Source organism: Pyxicephalus adspersus, chromosome 1 (genome assembly GCF_032062135.1).
Source record: "Pyxicephalus adspersus chromosome 1, UCB_Pads_2.0, whole genome shotgun sequence".
Lineage (NCBI taxonomy): Eukaryota > Metazoa > Chordata > Amphibia > Anura > Pyxicephalidae > Pyxicephalus > Pyxicephalus adspersus.
The window spans coordinates 128,046,451-128,066,878 of record NC_092858.1 but is presented as its reverse complement, the minus strand read 5'-3'; the positions used below and the strand labels follow the sequence as shown (position 1 = coordinate 128,066,878).

Sequence of the window (20,428 nt, the reverse complement as noted above, 5' to 3'; positions counted from 1 at the left end):
TCAAAATAGAACCAAATTTGTTGCTGTTATTTAAAAAGAACATATTTTAAGCTATGATTCGAACAGTCGATGAAAAGACGTCACTCATTTGGGTTATATTCTGAAAGGCCAATTTTCTTCAGACGGTTTCCCATGTCATTGCAAAAGTAAGTTGTTTTGGTAAAGAGTGGTAGCTAATCATTTTATCTTTTTCGCAAAAATGTCATTTTCATTCCAGACTAATATACATTCTTTCCTTTGGTCTGTAGGCAAGCAATTCATAAGAATTCACTCAATTCATTCTGGTCAAAATGTTCACAATATGAGGAGTTGTTTTGAAATCACTGTCACTTCCCCTCATTTTCTTTGGCTTGTGTGACACCAGACATGCAAGATTCATCCTTTGGGAACTGTGGTAGTTCATAGAAAGGGGGAGCGGGTCTTGTGGCTGAAGGTAGATCCGTGTAAGACCACTTGCCACAATTTTGTGGATCAATGTCTATGATATTAACAATACAAAAATACCAGTCATCAAAGTGGTTTTTCAGTTTCCTCCAAACCATTGGTATTTCAAATTTCAGGCAGCTTCTCTTTCCATGTGTCCACTGGAGCAAATGCTCTGTACAAGTTTGTATACAATATGAGGAGCCCATGAATTATCTTGATCTCCCAGCTTGACCCCAAAATAACCTACACGTTCTTCTTGCAAACCCAGAAATAGGTTTCCTACTTGCTTTTAGTGTGTACTCCTAAGAAATGTAGCAAAATATCTGGAATAATTCATGCAGTTTTGTCTTGAAGTAGCTATAAACTCTATGGTGTATGCTAACTTGTACATAGCAACACAAACCAGTTTACAGAAGAATAGGTTGAAAAACTTGTTAGAATTTAAATCTATGTGCAATCGTTTTAAACAGATCAATTTAAGAAACCTTTCAAATGCCAATTTATGTAGTCCATGAAAACCATGATTTGCCATCTTTTTTTAACAAAAGTGTTTTAGTTATTTTGAGGTTCACATTTTATGCCAGTGTACATTATAGCAAAGAAAGTAGACAAAGTTGTAAAACGAAGGTTATAAACAAAAACATGCGGGTAATAAATACAAATTTTTTTAATTCAAATTAGAAAGCTTGTTATGACATCTGATTGTCCAGAAGAGAAATTTTGAAGAGCAGACCTAATTTTAATAAATTCCCCCATATAAAAAACTAGTGCTGATGTGGTCTGTTCAATGCAATTTTCCAATTTAGGGAACCAAATAACCTTTGGACCAGGGTGTCTCAATATCACGAATAGGTGAACTTTTCTTTAACACTTAAAGAAAAGAAAAAATATATCCCCTATGAAGGTATAGGGAAGCTATAGTAAGTTAGTCAGACACGAAAAACAGAAACACATACCTCCTGCAGAATTGAAAAGGGGGCTGCTGCTAGACACAGTAGCCAATCTGAATGAATATTGATATGCAAATGCAACCACAATCAGGGCAGGTGCCAGGAAACATGACTTCTAATCAGTAATGTTATCAGATGCCAGCAAAGCAAGTTCCAGGACCATGTAAATGTGTGCTTCTAAACAACCACCTGCTGAGTGAGGGAAAAAAATTCTAAACCATGCTGTGAATAGTTTGTCACATCTTAAAAAAACTGTAAACAAAGTACACAATGAACTATGTTAAAAAAAGAAAGTTTATACAATTTTTTAACTTTTTCCTGTACATAAAACTTGAATGGACATTTGTTGTTTATAAACCCACATTGAGCTTTGGGAGTATAGACGCGCCATCTCGACACTCAGTTGCCCCCCAGCACTTGTGTGCACAAGGATGTTGTCTGGTGAGAGACCAAGATTCCCAAAGGGGCAAAATAGGGACAGACAGAATGTTCAGACTGTAGTGAGTCCAGGAACATACTGAAGGGTCATGCATGGGGATCAGTCAGATAGTTTTAGGAATTAAATGGAGCCAAGGGTCATAACAAGGGTCAGCAGACAAGTGGATAATCCAGTTTACAGTTGAAAAGTCAAGCAGGGATTGGTTTAGCAGATAGCAGGCAGAAGAAAGTCACACAGGAACAAAATTTGCAACAGGTTATTTAAAAAGAATTTGCACATATAGCAGATAAGCAACCTAATGCTATAAAGAGTAAGACACAGTAGGAATCAATTGGCTTTAAAAAAAGGGCCTTTGGGCAATCAGGGGGTCAGAAAGGTGGCCCTTAGACCAAAGGATTAATAATGGATGTACCACAACCAACATATGCCTCTGCTATGAGTTAGGGGGCAGCACAGTGTCACTGGGGGCTAACTTGTACATAATAATGTACCCATCTCTGTGAAATAGAGCACAGAGAAAGACCGTGAGTTTGAGGATGGCGTAGCCACTTGGTTCAAGGTGATGCTGCTGGAGGACAGGAGAAGTCTGGAGGATAGGAGAAGTCAGGCCCCAGCTACAAAGTTAAAACTCAATCGAAGGAGCGCACAAAAAAAGCTTTTTTTTGACTAATGAAAGTTAAGGAATAAAATTGATTAGGGTTAATTAAAGCAGACCTATCAAGATTGGGCATGCACAGAAGGGCCTTTTTCCCGCAATGGTCTCACGCATGCAAGCCAGAAGAAGGAAGAAGATGGCGGCGCCTAGTGCGTCTTCTGGGATGATTGAGGATTCAAGGACAGCGCAGGAGCAAATCGAGGACAATGCTGGAGGGATCAAGGGCTCTGTGGTAGTAAAAGTAAGTGTGATTTTTTTTAATTTTAAATAAAGTTCCACTTTAAAAGGCAGTTAAAGGTTTGGATGCTAAGTTTAGGAGGTTGGAAATTTATTATCCAGAATTTAAATTTAGGAAGTTACAGGTTAGGGTTTTAAATCTGTCCAATTTGGTGCACTGCATTAAGTTGCATATTATTGTGCATTAAAACAGCCCATTTATTTTCAATAGGGTTCAAACGCACAAAAACAGACAGCAGTATTTTCCCGCACAGTGCACTACATAACAGTGTAGTACATTACTGTTCAGTGTAATATGCTGCAATGGAAATGGGTTGTGGCAATGCATTGAGGTGCTATTCGAAATAAATGACATAGCCATTCACCAACACACCTAAAGCCATGCTTCAACAACTCCTACAGGCCTAATTAAGCTGAATTAATTTCCAAACTTCTCAATTTCTCAAACCAGGGTTTTGAGAACCCTAGGGTTCCTCCAGAATTTGCTAGGGGTTCCTTTAGCAATCAGAAATTTGTGCCTCTTGCATCTGTTTTAGTGACACCAATAATTTATTTGGGTATATGAAAGGGTGGCATTCTTCCTAATGACCAGCAATGTAAAAGACATTCTTCCCAGTGAGCACTATGCTTATATGCTGTGAACTATGGCTATAGAGAACATAGCAGGGGTTCCCTAAAGACCTAAAAGTTATTTTAAAAGTTCCTCTTTTAAAAAATCATCAAAAAAGGCTGACATAGCCAGTTCAAATGGAAACAGGGTTGTTTAATACCAGACAGTTAACAAGTGTCCTTTGATATTCTGTCAAGTCTTACATATGATATGCAAACGTAAAGCTGTAATGTGCTCCCCTCTCTAAACCTGCTTTGGCCATGATCTTTACAGGGCCTCAAACCGGTTTTGTGTGAAAACATCCCAAAACATGCAGTTAGGTTAATTGGCTTCCCCCAAATTGGCCTTAGACTGTATTGAAGTATAATCATGGTAGGAACCTTAGATTGTGAGCCCCTTTGAGGGACAGTTCATGATATGACAATGGACTTGAGTTGTGTAATATGTTGGTGCTATAAAAATACAAGATGATAATATTTTTTGAACAATGCAGTACATCCCTGGTGCCCAACACATGGACATGTCTTTTTGTGTGGCCCATCGCCTGTTTGGCATTTTACACAATGGCAGTGGGGTGCCAAGAACTGGGGGGCTGTCTGCATTCCTGCATTTGGCACTGTAATCAAGCAAGTGTTGTCATTAGAATCTCTGGCCAACAGTACTTTTTATTATTTCTATGATAGCAGTAAATATAGTAATCTGTGGATTCTGCCTATTTGTATAAAAATATGTGGCCCATGTGTGGCCTTTTATGGCTGAAGTTGAAGAGTGTTGGCCTGTACAATGCTCCTAGTTCGACAGAAATCTAATTATTGCCGTGTAACACACAATCAGTTTAACACATTGATAGTTTGTTATTACTAATATTGAGGATTTGAAAATACCAAACACAATAGTTTACACTATAGAGGTTGGATAGGTCATTTTGCACAATACGGACTTTATTATGGGTTCGAAAATACTGTACTACGATGTATGCACGGCTATTGCTGGCCACTCTTTCTAAAACCTGGGTCCCATGTTGGTCATGCTCAACCATTGGTTTTAGGGGTCATTAGCCTGGAATAAATATACATAATATATAAGTATTTCTCAGCCAGGGTTCCTTAAAGGTTTTTAAGGTTTCCTTGAGTCATGAGCAATTTGGACCTATCAGGTCAGTTACCGTTGACACCGATGACCTCTTTGGCTACTTGTAAGGATGACATTCTTCCTACTGACCACCACACATGTACATGTACTGTTGATATAGTAATTAATGCCGGGGTTTTACGTGGTCTGAAAAGTATTTCGAGGGTTAAAAAGGTTAGTAAAGATTGGACAAGATAGTCTGATTCTCCTTGGTGTATGATTGTTTTAGCATTTTGGACCCAGAGACATCTGGGCAACTATTTGAAAGAAAGCGACACACTGACCGCCATTACCGCTTTCCTTCTGGAAGTGCCAGCTGCCATGCTGGCCTTTTGATTTGACTACTTGATTCTTTGGGAACAATTGTGCAGATCAGGAAAGTGTGAATTATTAGGAAATAACTGGCCATAGATTCAGCATGACATCCAGGGATTTAGTAGGGGTTTTTTCAAAAGCAACCGCCATCTTTGTACATGACCACACACCAGGCCAATACAGGGGGGCCTCTGAGCTCTGTACAGGGACACTTTAGGGGGGGGGGGGGATATTCTTAGCAAAATAAACACTACATGACAGGATTTTAGACCCACACTAATGCATGACAAGTGTTACATATGTGCTGCCCATGGATAATGTCTCCTCAGGTAATACTGCAGTGAGCAGATATGCCGGCTTCTATATCCAGGTTTGCAATGTGACAGTGTGTATGTCCGGGCAATAGGAGGAAGAGGAGGTGGTGATGATGATGATGATGGTGGGAGAGGAGGAGGTGCTCAGCTGAAGCTGCTGTTAGTGCTCATGACGCAGGATAAACGCACCGCCGGCCAAAGAAAGACCTGGGAGACTGCAATGACAGGAATGAAATAAATATCTAGGCGGAAGCGGGATTAAAACCTTGCGGGACGCCGTATTGAGAACACAAAGCGGCAGTCACTGACAGGCCATTGAAACCAAGGCTTGGAAAAGCCGGTATAGCCCTTCCAAACAGGGAGGAAAAAAAACAGAGCGGGAGGCGACGTGAAGAAGTTTTAATGCCTGTGAAGTTGTGGGGGAGGACATAAAGGAAGCGAGAGGAAAAATAATTCTGTAGCCCGACCGCGCCGCTTTGCACAAGCTCTAGCGATTAAGCTCGTCTGATTTATATGACAGCGGCCGGAGGTACCGGGAGCGTTGTCACATGTGTAGCTTTGCCTGTCTCTCTGCACCTCATATGAGCAGCAGGCCGGCTCCTTATCTCCTGCTGGGGAGGAGGACATACTAGTTTGCGGTGAGTAAATGGTGGCTTTGGGGGTCTGTACGTCACAAGCCATATGTGAGGTGTTGTATTGGGAAGAACACGTAGCCTGAGGCCTGCAGACAGCACAGGGGCCTTGTATATCCCCGGCTCTGACAGACATGATATGTAATAGGAGCTTTATATGGGAGCCACATTCTGCCTCCACCCTGCTCCCTTCTCCGCCTCCCCCCGGCCTTTTTTTTTTATAACATGATGAAGTGTAGAGGAAAATGGCTGACGTCTCTGCTCTCCCCCATCCTGTCTGGGGCTGACTGAGGATGATCTAGCACTCCTCCTCTTCCTTTCTCCTCCTCCAGGAGCCATTGCTCTCTCTCTCCTCAGACCTCGTCTATTTTAATTCCACTTAACCCCTTCGTGTCTGGGGCTCTAGGTGGGGGGTGCTGCAGCCATAGCTCCCCCGCCTCCTCCACCCTTCTCCCTGACCCGTCCATGTCCTGCAGTGCTGCCTGTGTGTCTGTCCTGGCAGGCCAGCATTTCCTCTTCTGTGTTTTTCTCTCCCTCCCTCTGCCCTCTCTGTCTCTCCTCCCCCTTCCCTCTCTTCTGCCTTCTGCCAAACGCCATTACTGAGGTGGAGTGATTTGGACGGGGTGGGTGGGGGAAAAGACGCGAGAGACATGTAGGCCCTGCCTGCAATTCCAGGCCCCTGACTAATTTATTTCAATGGCAGTCTGCGGTTCCCCCTGCTGAAGCCCTGTGTGTCAGTGTTTGTTCCCCTCAGCTCTGCCCCCCTCACACTGATATCTATCCAGCCTTGTCACAAAACACAGACGGGAGCTGCTGGTGGAAATGTAAGTAAGACATGAAAGTTGGGCCTAGTGCAGGGAAGCCTCGTCTGTACCCAGCTCTGGCTTTGCTAGCCGCCTCTGCCGGTGTCATTTTAACCTCTAATGAATTAAACACATTACCAAAGCGCTTTTGTTTGTTTGCAACTTGCAATTCAGTGCTGGCTGCTACATTGTAACAGAGTGCTGGTGTCAGGGTGTAACAATGCAGGGTGTATACACAAGTCAATATATTGCATGTACATTATATCCGCCTCCTTCACATGTAGTGGAGCTCTATACCAAGGCTTCAAGACGTTTAGTACATTGTCCCTCTTTAGAAGCATTTTTATTTTATATAGTGTGGGCTTTTTTGGCTTATATTCTATTTTATATTCTATATTACAGGACAGCTATGGCACACAATATTGTATCTGTATTTATTACCTGTGTTGGTGGTATTCACTATTATATTTTCCTCCCTGTCTACCTTCAGACCTGCAAACATGACTGAGTTTGGACAATCCCACACAGCTTTAATTGATATCATAGAAGCATAAGAAAAATAACAATTATTGTAAGTGCTTAAAAAGCATGGCTGCATTTTTGTTAATGTAGACATAGAAGAGGAAAATACAATAAGATCTACAGATTGTGGTGAATGTTCAACAAAAGAAACAAATATGACCTATTAAAAGAAAACGTAAACACAAACAGAACAGGGAAAAACACACAACTGGTAAGAGTTTGGCATCAAACTCTGTTTTCCCCAGAATTTTTTTTCCAGCTGGGTAGGAAGAAGCTATAGGCAGGTGATCAAAAAGTTGACACAACAAATTAACTCTTCACAGTTCCTGCCATAGGATTCCAGTAACCCCTAAATTCTGTCACCTTTCTATCACTCCCTATACTTTGTTCCAAATTTATAATGCCCACCCACTTGGTATGTCCCATTTTTCCATATTTAACCCCATCTAGAGCCCCTGTATTGTGACCCAACTTTTCTTTAACCAACCAAAACATGCTGGGTGAAGCGCCCACATAGGATAGCTGGGCATGATTGTCTAGAAATAGGGGCCTACTTAGCCTGACCCACCACCATTACATATTTTCTGATAAATACTCAGGAACAGTAAGAAGTGTGACTTTCATGCGTATTGCACTTATACTTGAAATAATATGGTTATCTGAGACTTACCTATTCATGGGGTGACAGCGCTGCTGTGCAGTTTTACTGTGACCCCACAGCGTTTGCCACCCTGTTGAAGAAAGTGAAACAAAAACACGTCTGGCAGGATTAGGATTAAAGGGTAAAAACAAAAGTTGCTGCATTGGTGCTAGTTACAGACTTCATTGTAATAATTGATTTTCCACATAGTTCCACTTTACTACCACTTCTAAATGTAGTTGGCTTTGTACATTATTTTGAGCTTTGTATTTCATTTATTTTGTCAGGTGGTTGGGAAATGCAGGTTAGCAGCATGTCATATTTGTTAGCAATAGCTTTTGGACTTTTCCTAGCCTAGCTTCTCTAACAATTTATTTTATTGACAGCTAGCATGAAGGTATTGTAAGGTGTGTGTGTATATATAAATCAACAGTATTGGCAACCAGGCCTTGTTCAGTAAGTTTACTAAAGGAAGCCACAAGTATGCTTTTTATGAGAAACAGCATTTTTCTTCTCCCCCTTGCAAGTTGTAAGAAAAATATGCAGTACTTCAAAATGCCTGCAGTTTACTTGTTGTAGTCTTATGATGATCTAGTGCAGGGGTGTCAAACTCTGGCCCGGGGGCCAAATCCCCCAAAGGAATCCTAAAAATGAACTGCAGCTGGCCCGCCGCTGCATTGAAATTGCGCCTCTACTACAACTCCCGGCATCATTCACATCTAAAGACCAGCGGGCTCTCTGCCTATTTGTGGCCCTGCATTGAACTGTTTTAGAGAGGCAAAAAATGTCGGGAATTTTAGTAGCGGCGTTATTTTAATGGAGAGGGAGGGCCACTCATAAGATTTAGCTCCGCATTGGCTGCGTCTGGCATTTGAGTTTGACACCCCTGATCTAGTGAGAGTTGAGGTAGGTGTAAATGGCAATCATTTGTCTTATTCAAATTATTATTTGGTTTTATTTTCACTTTGTAAGGACCCAAAACTGAATGGCAGATAATTGTTTTGCTCTATGAAATATTTCCTGATCTAAAGTAAATATCTTATATGTGTGTTTGTGTATGCTGCTGCATTCATCTATTTATACACACACAACTTCTTCCTTTTAGGTATAGAAATGGTTTATGAAAATCTTTTGATTTTTTTTAATGTCAGATAAACATTTAGTTGGCAGCTGTATGTGACCTCCTTTCAGCAAATTTAGCACAAAAAAAATTCTCTGGTAGGTCAGTGACTTAACCCACTGCAGTACAGAAGCTAGGAGGAAGTCAAGGATGTGTGTTTACTTTAACTAGATTTTTGGCATTTCATGGATATATTTGCTGCAGCCATCTGTTCCAAGTGTACCTGCATCTAGTTATATATTAGTTCTATTGCAAAGTCCAACAAATGTCAGTTGAGCTTGCAAATAATCCACAACTAATGGAATACAGCTACAACCAATTTCATCTTGCTTTGATGATGTTGCAACAGTACTGCAATGATCCAGATTTCAGAGCAGTGTTGCCGCTCACATAGGCTGTGCTTGCTTGCACCACAGTGGGATTAAAAAACATGGCTGCTGATTCACAACCTTTTACCTTGGTAAATCAGCACCTGGCTATATGTAGTTCTTCCCAATGATTTCTAGATTACAACCCTGAAACCCTCCAACTGTGAACTGCATGACAAGTAAGATACAGCTTTATACAGTAAGACTGTGTGACAAGTAAGATACAGCCAGGGATTTTGCTCAGTCACAGAAGGTTAATAAACTGTATGATTTGAGTCCTGTGTATTCCATTATAGTTGTTTTGAAGTCCTGATTAGATTGTGACAAAGGAGCCTTTAATTGTACCTTAACTATCAAGTGCAACTTTACTTGGTATGGTAAATTGGCTCATTTTTAGGTTAAGCAGATTTTGTTGCAAGGTCTGCCTCACACTCACACTCACTCACACACACTCACACACACACTATAACTGCCCAGTGTTTGGACAGGTAGTGGGGTGGGAGCTGCTCTTTTTACCTTTTAAAGGAATCTTTCAGAATAACTTTTAATACGGCCAACTTTTGGATGGTTTTTCAAGTTCCTGTTTTACCCTTGGCCACCTGGTAAATCACTAATTTGGAAGGAGCATGTTGATTTCCAGTGTTGAATGTTGATCCTGCTAGTACTGCAAATGCTGCAATAATTTCCTCAATACTATATGGCAAGATACCTGCAGAAATTACTGCAGCACTGTCACCTTTATCTATATTACATCTCTTAGTTTAGCAGCATATCCTCTCTTCCACGTTAAAGGGGTGCTTTGAAATGTGGTCTAGGACCTGGTAACAAAATGAATTATCTTACACACAGCTTTTCATATGCTGAGAATGGAAGACATAGAAAGCTGATTGGTGTAAATCTAGTTCTACACTATGTTCCACATGAGAACACCAGCACTTGGCGCTTGAAGGACACAGTTTTTCATCTCAAAGAATTTGCTTTTCGGGGTCAGTTGAAGCTACAGTACTTTGATCAAATGTTTTCGGATAGTTCTGTTTTGGAGAAGGGGGGGCACCTGGGGGGGAAACACTCCACTTCGTCCTTGCCATTAGCAAAAACAGAAACTGTTCTTGTTTGTCACTAAATGAGTCAATCTGCTTTACAAGGCCTCAAACTTAACAGGCATAGTTTCTTTTTGAGGGGTGCACACAAAGTTTATTTTTAACGACTGACCAGAGTTTAGCTTGAGGACAAGGTGTTACTTTTTTATTCTTCCCTTAAACATAACTATGGTTGTTTTTACAGTTGCTTGCTAAGTAGGCCTCTGCTTTTCTAGAAGACACACAAGATTTCAAGAGTTCGATCTCTGTTTTATATACAGTATTTATGTTTAATCTCTTCACTCTGTACGTGCACATAAACAGAGATGTCAGAAACATAGTGTGCTCCTAACTTTTCTCTTTGACGTGACAACAGTGTATTTTTGGCTTTGAACTTCTAAGCATGCATTTTCATGCCTGCCTCCTATTTCTGATGCATTTTGAAGAACACAGAAACCCCCCACTCACCACTTTTATGTCCATAACCCCTCCGTATGCGCAGCCTGACAGCATCCGCTCACAGAATTTCTGACAATTGACAGGTCTTTTTTTTTTTTTTTTTTTTCTCAACGGATATAACAAACATTGAATGCTGTATTTAGCATACCAAAATAATGTTCATTGTTGGGGTTTTACACTTTAATAATAACCCTATGCCCAAGCAAGGGAAGTAAATAGTTCATTTAGATCTGTTAGTAAAAGAGAAAATCATTGCTGTACTTCAATCAGAACCTAATAGTAATTAATTGCTCTTCATTAGCCTTTTAGAGTTTAAAGAGGAACTAAACTTAAAACTGGCAAATAAAAAAAAAAAAAAAAAAATCCACTTACCTTCTATCCCGCCGGGCAGTCCCATCCACCCGGGGGTGTCCTGCATCGGGTCCCGCGTCATCCCGACATACGCCCCGGAGCCGGCGCTCCAGGCAACTCCTGTCTTCTCGTTTTCTTCTGTGTTCTTCATCCTACGTCACCTGACCCAGGTGCGAGATCACACACACGTATGGGTAGGTTAATTGGCTTTTCCTGAGCAAATTGGTTTTACACTACAGTGAAGACATTTGGTCGGATACTGGTGAAGTAGGATGTAAAAAAAATTGCCAATTTCACTCTGCATGCGTGAGATCAGCAAATTTTTCGGTTTGCGCGAAAAGGCTCATTCTGCGCATGCCTGAGATGCTCAAGCATGCGCAGAAGCATCACCCAAGAGCCTCCCAGGATGCCTGACGTAGGTATCCTGCGCTCCCATTCATTCTCTATTGCCTAGGTTGTTGAGAAGTAGGGGGCAGTACTGCACCCCCCTTTTTTTGTTTTGTTTTTTGTTGCAAAAATAAAAAAATAGAAAAATACTAAAAAAACGTCATTTTTACTTTACATAAAAAGGTTGTACCTACCCTTTTATGTAAAGTGAAATTTCTGAGTTTAGGTATGCGAATTAGCATTACTATAATCTCTATTGCATCAGCAGTGCCATCCTCTTCACCTGGTGCTTTGCTAGGTGTTTTAGCCATTTTTATTTTCTTGACTGGAATGATGTTACTCCCAAACATGTGCATGGGAGTTTATTTATTCTGACACCAAGGCATGTCAAAAATGTACAGTGAGTTGAATGTGTGTAGCATTCAGACAGGTACGTTTGTAAGTGAATGCCCAAGCTTGTGGCATATTATCGAAAAATGTGGTGGGGAAATGCCAGTTTGAGATTTTTTTTTTATTATTATTGAAAACTCCAGCATCATATATTTTTATATTTTTGCCCTCCTAGCTACTTGTGAGTGCATGCCACATTATCTAACATAACAGCCAATCTTGAAGTCGGAGCTGTTGTCACTCTTAATTGGCAGTAGGCGCTTTCCCTGTAGTTGAACTGGTGTGGGCTGGTCATGCATTCACTTTTGTTTCGGAATAGTATCTCACAGCAGAGGGTGAGGTTTGTTTCGGAATAGTAACTCACAGCATGGGGTGAGGTTTTTCTAAGGAGTGTTGCTGAGAATGTTGTCATCCAATAGCAGGAAGTACATCCACAACACTTGCTAACGGGCACCTATATACTCTGTCTAGAGTCATAGTTGTGCATTTCAAAATGAGAGGATTGCCATTCCATGAAATGATCCAACTACACATATACAGTTAAAAAGAAAACTTCACCTGGGCAATAGAGGGCCAGAGGCTTAGATGTGATGTGTTGTGGAATGCTGCAACAGTGCAGATAACTTTTTCTGTCAGAATTGCTGAACATGCTCAACTCGGGATGCCCACCACAGCCCAGCCTTCCTTGTGCTTGCTGGGACTGAATGACCAGGCATGTTGGGAGTATGATTACCCCAGCCTGGCTAAACAAGATGGCTGAAGATCGAAACAAGGTAGACAAGAAGAAAAGAGATATGGCAGTGCTTGTGACAAACGGGCACAGGTGAGTATAAGTAGGGTTTAGTTTTGTTTTGAAAGAGTATTGCACTTCTTTAGTCCTGAAATAGGTGACTGGGTCCTTTTAATAAATCGCACCTAAAAGGATACCCCAGTGTTGTTAAAGTGTTGTTTTTACCTTCCATTCTTTTGACATATTTAGATAGTTGGTAGCTTTCTCAAAGATAATTCAGCTTAGAGGGGAACTAAACTGAAAACTGTGGGGGAAAAAAAAATCTACTTGCCTTCAATCCTGCAGGGCAGTCAGATCTGTCCGGGGGTGTCCTGCATCGGGTCCCACGTCGCTCTGGGCGCTGCCGTCTTTGTCTCTTCTTCCAGGTTCTTCATCCTACGTCACCTGACCCAGGCCCGAGATCAGGTGATGTAAGATGGGGGGGAAAAAAAAACTTGCCGCTCTCACGCATGCGCAGTGAGAAAAGGCTCCTTCTGCGTGTGCCCGAGATGCTGATGCATGCGCAGAATGAATACCCAAGACCCTTCCGGGATGCCTGACATAGTTATCCCGGGAGGCTTTGCGCCTAGGCGACCGAGAATTAGGGGGTGGTGCTGCACCTTTTTTTTTTTTTTTGAACGGTATTTTTACTTTATTTTTCTTTGACCAGCTCCCTACTTACTGGAGAAATGTGTTTGTTCTGATCCAGTTTACAAAAGAGCTGAAGAAGGTGACCTAGAAAGCTGAATAGTGGAATAAAGAAATTACTTAAATTGGAGTTTTGTTTGTCACCTGTCTGTGAAGTGTTGAAAGTATTGGAAATCACAAGAGTGACTTATCTAAGATATGAATCCTTGGACAAATACTGTTACTGACATACAGTACATGTGTTTTTAACTGTGCACTTAATCATTTACCTGGAGTTTTTCTTTACCTTTCTGTTTGTTACCGGTAAATGAAAGCTTAAACTGGAGTATTCTCGTGAGATTTTGGCTACTTTTTTTTTTTTTACCTTCAGTGACAGACTGCATAATGTATGTAGTTTTGTTTTTTTGCAAGTAGGTAGACCATATGGGTATTTTATATATGAGTCTTTTGGAGGCATTAATTTTGCGAGGGATCGGCCATTTATTAACTTAGCAAATCTGGTCATGGCAGTTTTTGTTCTTATTCCTCTTATGGCTTCAGATGTGTTGGGGTGCTTGGAGGTCATGAATAACCTTTTCAAGTCCAGCCATAAATTCATCATTGGACTGACTTTCTGTGCAGTGGATAGTAATCTATAAGCAGTTTTTAAACACTTATTGCATAGAATTGTGTTAAGTTTAGCGTTATTGACCTTCTGGAAGACCAATTATTTTCTCTTCCTTTGATGGAAGCATCAGGTTTTCCACAGTGTTCTGTCCTTTAAAACCTTAAGAATAAGTCAGGAGGGTCCACGGGCAGACGTACTGTGCCATCCTTGTTCTTTGGGGGATTCTTCCACTGGGAAGAGTAATGGCTGCTTTTATTGTGTGAAAGAATGTAAAGTGAAATAGTCTGTATATTTGACCAACAAATGTGTATTGGACCACTGCTTTCCCTGTATGCCAGACATTCTCTCTGTATGCCAGACATTTTTGCAGATTGCAGTCTCTGCTTGTACATTGACTTTTCTACTGGTGCCGAGTTGTTTTTGAAACTAAAAAAAAAAAGGTATGGTAAGGTAAAACTAAAGGTAAGACCTTGGAAAAGCTACTTGGGTATATGAATTATGTATGCCCACTTATGAGTTACATATATTTAAGTAAAAGACTTGTCCCAAAACAGTTCTTTTTAGATTTCAGAACTTGCTGCATATGTATGACCTGATGTTGTTAAACATCCTAAACACATTATTATTGTATTTAGGCTTGGTTGTTGATCAGATTACTCTTATCTTTTGACTATATAATTCTCTAAAAATAAAGGAGTTACTCATTATAGATAACTAAGTAATACAGGGTTTACATTTTATTAAGTGCAAATTGAAGTCTGTGGTAAAATGTCACATATGGTTTACAACCTTAGGTCCTTCAGTAGTAACATTGTTTAGGCACACATTTATTGGGACATAGGATCCCAAGTGAAATGCATTTCTTCAACATCCAAGTGCAAACATAGTATTCCAAAGTATACCTGTAGGCGGGTGGCAGCCCCTGTATTAGGACCCAGCTTTTCAATATCCAACCAAAAACTGCTAAAAAGAGGCTAGGGAGAACACTGTGTGCTTAGCAGGTATGGGTATAAAATTATAGAGACAGGTAATGATAGGGCTGAGTTGTGTTGCTGGGAAAATTGACCTATATTCACCTAAAGTGAATATAGATGGACTAGAACATGAAGTTTGTAATCTGAATCTCAGAAGTGACTTCTTTTTCACAAAAGCAGGTAATTTTATAGAAACAGTTCCCAGAGAAACAGTATTTTTTTTAAAAATATAGGGACTATAGTATTGGCAGCAGCATGGAGGATTCCGGATTTTCAGGTTCCTAAAGTTTTAGCAGCAGGGTTTCTAGCCTTATTTTTTGTCAAGTACAACTGTCAATTCTTGTTGCTGCTACCGGACCAAAAAATGCAAATCCCGACTGGGGAAAAAGTCTTTCATTCCTGAAACAACAATCTTTCTGGTTTACTGAAAAATGTATGCTGCAGTTCTCCAAATGTTGACTGACACTACTAGTTTTCAGACATTCACATACTGCCTTCATGAGTTCTTTGTACGATTATTGCAGTGAACATTTAATTAGTAGCTTTTTTTATTATGTATTTTTAAATTTCCAAGTTCATTGTTATGTCATTAACTAGCATTAAGAGGATCTCATTCTAATGTCTTCACTGTAGTCTAAAGCCAATTTGCTTAGGAAAAGCCAATTAACCTACCCATATGTGTGTGTGTGATTTTGGAGGAAGCCAGAATGCCTAGAAGTACCCACACTAACATAGGAAAAACTTACAAACTCCATGTGTGTAGTGTCCCTGCTGAGATTTAAACCTGCATAATTTTTTTTAAATTTAGCTAAAACTAGAACTGTTGGGTCCAAGCAGTGGTAGTAGTACCCTGTCTAACCCTGACTAACTAATCTTTTGGCTGGAATAGCGGTTCATATTTGTGCATTTTAAATGTGTGTTTAATGGTTTGTGTAAGCTTCATATTTTTGTTTTTAGGAATTTTTTCGCTTTTACAATGCTAATATTGTCTGTTATATTGAAATTTTATTTTAATTAAAATATATTACAACAAATACCAAGTCTGTGTTATACTGGTTTTCAAAATATCAAATGCCATAAGTTGAAGTGGTAAAAAAACAAGCTTGTCCTTCTAAGAAACTGTGTCTGTGACCTTTCTACCTACATCTTTATACTAAAAGTCTTTATACAATCTCGAAAAGTTAGGGAATTACATTTTTTAGCACATCCCAATGCTTAGTGTTGTAGATTTCCTGTTTTTTGTATAGGAAGCTGTTATAATGCTATTGGGAAATTTGGGGTGCACTTTTTTTTTTTTTTTTTTTTAGCTAAAAGGAAACATTTTTCTATAAACAAGATGTAGACTGTTAGCTTGTTATTCTGCAAACATTGGTTGCATGTTAGTTGTGTTCCCCATAATTTACTACTTTTGAATCAAAAAGCCAGGCCAGTCATTGCATTTTGTAGCTTTTAAAAGTAGTGATCTGTTGAAAATAACTTTGTATGTTCATATCATGTACATATAATTTGTTTTGTCACTTGAATTATTTAAAGAAAACTGTAGATGCTTTTCTGTGTCGTATTAGCGGGTGTTAACTTGTCTCTTGTGTATACAGTGTATGCTGATCACCATTTGCAGCGCTTTCTGTGGTCCCTGTACATATCAGATAAGTGATGGGTGTGCTTAATCTTTGTAATACAAAGCTATAATGTGCAGATCAACTAAAAGCTCAGTGTGTTGCTGGTTAGAGCTTTTTAATGGTAAAGCGTTAAAATGTTACCGTTCTATATTCTAATGTCTAAAAGTCATCCAGATCATAGGGCTGCAGAAGACCTTAAATATTATACAGTCTAATGATATTTAGGCATATACACAATTCTTGTTGTTCAAATAAAATCGCCAACTGGGTTGCATAGTAAATGTTGGTAAAATATGGAAATATTCTCATCCATTTCAGTAAAGCAACCATATTTGAAACTGATCTTGGGTGGGTTTTGCACATACAGTTGGGGAAAAAAAAGTTTGAGATCATGGTTTTGGAGTTAATAGAAGAGGCCCCTGGAACCTTTAACCACCTGGGCGTTACACTGAGGTCTAGATTTCTGTACCAAAAGCGGTACACTGTTTTTCATGAAGTTTTTTTTTTTAAATTGTAGACCTGTAACTTACAGAAATATGTCCGAACAGGGTTCTAGTAGATATCATGATTATAAAAAATGTTTAAAACACAATTATGTAAAAAACCGGCCGGCTTCTTTTTCTCAGAGAAGGCACCCGACGCTGGAGAGGGAGGACGACGCTGGAGAACGACGCTGAAACACGAACACGACTCTGGATGATCACAGCGGGACCAGGTAAGTGATCGATAAACCCTAACTTTTCTCACTGTATTTTCATACAGTGAGAAGTTCGGGTTTATCGATAATTGCAATTTTTTTTAACCCGAGCCAAGGTCGGGTTTAATGGTCGGGTGGTTAAGATTCAAGAACATTCTACACTTAACATGCTATTTGCTTTCAGGGTCCTATGCTTTACATGTGGAAGTGCTTGGTTCTAACATGGGTTTGACATGGCCTTTGTTAAAAAGTATTCTGGATGACATAAAAGCAAGGCTTGTTTCATCTCAAATTTTGCTTTTCTTCTATGATCTGGCACAGTTTTTTGTAAGGCTTTTTTTTTTTTCTGCAATTTAAAGGTACTTTTCACTAATCATATTTGTATGTAGTGAAATGTTATTTATCATTATACTTTTCACTAATCATATTTGTATGTAGTGAAATGTTATTTATCATTATTGCTTGTCAGGTGTATAAAGTTGTCATGACCTTATGACTAATATTTAGTTGTGCGTTGGTGTCATGTGAGAACTGCTGACATGTACCATCCAATCCGCAGTAAACTTCTCAGTGCTTGCAATGTGTTTGCATGTATCTTTCTCAAGTTATTTATTGCATTATTCATCAGTTAAATGGGCTGAACTTTGTAATATTCAGTTTTATAGTTTTGGTCTGAAAATTTTGAACATGCCAACCAAGCAGTTCTTTCTGCAACTGTGATGTTCTGGTAATGCCTAGTGTTAAATGACTTTAAAGGCTTATTGAAGTCATAAAGTGGATACAGTCTTTTTACTGTGGGCACTGAATGCACCTTTGTTTTTGGAAAGAGCAGACATTGTACTTGTCTTGTGCTGTATAGATTTAGCACAACTCTTGGAGATGGGGAGATATCTCAAAGAGCATGTCACTCATTGTAGAGTCTTCTACACAATTGTTGCTGGTTGTAATACTGGCAAGTATCTGAAAAGATTACTTATTTCTGTACCTGGTCATTACCCTAAATTTGCTCCAAATGCTCCATTACGTTATTAATGTTACCATGTAATTAGATAGCACTAGCATATTACGCAGCGTTTATGAACTCCATAGTCATGTAACTAGCTGGCACGTAAAGGGGCTCACAATCAAATGTCCCTGCCATAGTCATATGTCATTAACAGCCTATGAACAATTTGAAGGGAAGCAAATTGACCTCCACTGCATGATTTTGGAATGTGGGAGGAAACCGGTGTACCCAGAGGAAATGCAAGCCAACTCCAGGCAGATCTCTTGGCCGAGATTCGTCCCTGGGACCTAGCGTTACAACGGCCAAAGTGCTAACCACTGAGCCACTGTTCTGCCAATTATTCTACATGTACTTGCTGTGAAAGATTAAAGTGCTGGTTCATAGTTTTGTGAACCATTTTTTCTATGAATGTGATTTTCAAACAAGTCTTAAAAGTTAAATTAAATCTTAATTAAACCAAAAACGAACCCAGTGTTCTCCCCAGAAAATATTTTCAGCCGGGTGGTGGGAAGCTGTGGCCGGGTAGTAAAAAAGTGGGCCAAGCAAATTTAGCGCTCCCTGTTGTTTATGCCACAGGTAACCTCGATTATTGTGTCGGTGTTCTAGCTTTCCCCTATAATTTGTTCCAACTTGGCCTGGCTTGTTAAAATGTTCAATTTTTTTTTTTTTTTATTCTGCCCAAACTGTTAGGTGCTGTGTATTTTAATCCAACTGCCTAGTGTTCTATATTTAATAGTGTAATCCCTTGTAGTAGTGTAATAGTGGTGATCAATGTGGTGTAACACGTTAGGCTTAGTTCACATTAGCAGGAAAAAACTGGGCCATTTACCCCTCCTGAGTGACTACTTGTATAGTGCCTACAATGTAAAATAATTTTCCATGCAAAAAAATGTAACGCTTTTTGCATGGAAATACGAAGAGAATTAGAACGCTAGGGGGTTTAAAAGTGTTGTCTACCATTTTTAAAGTAAAAGTAAAGTAAAAATTCTGGAGTTAGGTACACTTTAAAAAAAAAAAAACCAAGGTAAATAAATGAAACGAAAATTATTCTATTTGGCATTATCTAAAAAAATGATCCAATGATCTATAATTTATCATCTTTTTGTAAATCTTGCTTTATAGTTTCTGAATGTTAATAACAATAATATTGATATAATATTAATTTATGAAGATTTGTAAAAACATTGTTGTAAGTAAGGGTGGTTCTGCAGGGTGTTTATTTATTTTGCTTCTTTAATCAAAACTTTTTATCTTGATGGTACTTAAAGTATCTTTACATACAGTATTTCTCTTATCCCTGGCTGTAGACTTTCTGTACATGCTGGCAAAATATGCTCAAATAAGCAGTCATCATTGACTCAGAACCGATGAATAGAAAGTCTTCTGTTTTAACATATTAGTGCTTTTGTGCTGGATATAATTAGTTGCTTGAAATTGGAAGTGCAGGTTGTGTGTGGGTTTTTTTGTTTTGTTTTAGTATTTGATTGCAAAATAACCCCCCAAATTTTAGTGCAATAAAAAAAATTTTTAATGAATGATGCGAAGGTAAATTCTTGTTTACAAATTTGAATTGAATGTTCCTTGATAGTCTCTCCAAGAAACCAAAATTAAAAACAATATGTCCAGTATTCAGCCGGTCAAAGAAATTTATTTTTGCTAATTAATTTAATGTACAGCCCTGCGTAATATGTTGGCGCTATATAAATCCTGTTTACAAAAAAAGGCTCTTTGCATTGATTAGTATATACAAAGTACACAGACGCATGATAATTTAACACATTTATTGGTTTGGAACATGCACACAGTGGATGATATAAAGTAATAACTTTTTTTGGTTATCTTTGACTTAATATGCCGACTTCCTTTTACTTCCTGTACAGCAAGCAGGAGGATATCTTTTTAATATAAAGAAAAATCCCTCTTGTCCCAGGAACAACTAAGGTTTTCCCTTCCCTACTGTAATTACTTATGTTATTGCTTCTGTAGTCCAGCTCCCAAGTGTGCTAGTTAGAAAATAGGTAATCTGGCATTTCCTAAAACATTGCTTTATGGGAGTTTTCCAAGTCTATGTGTTTTAGGGGCAATAATTAATTCCCACCAGGGAATGTTTGAGAAAATGTCAGATTTCCTATTTTATAACTAGAGCCCAAAATGTTGGGTTTACCCCAACTTTCCATTCAGTCATGTTGTTGATCATAACAATAGGTGTTGCCCATAGTCAACGTTTTTAATGGGGGGGGGAAAAAAATATATATATATATTTATAACCTACATCTGTAT

General features: G+C 39.2%; 1 protein-coding gene across 1 annotated transcript in view; it reads left to right on the top strand.

The window, feature by feature from the left end:
* Window positions 1-5,218: 5,218 nt before the first annotated feature.
* USP9X (ubiquitin specific peptidase 9 X-linked) overlaps window positions 5,219-20,428 on the top strand; it is a 54,029-nt gene continuing 38,819 nt past the window's right edge. The window contains exon 1 of the mRNA XM_072414330.1: window positions 5,219-5,715. The gene's annotated coding sequence lies outside the window, so the exon portion shown is untranslated. The remainder of the gene's footprint in view (window positions 5,716-20,428) is intronic.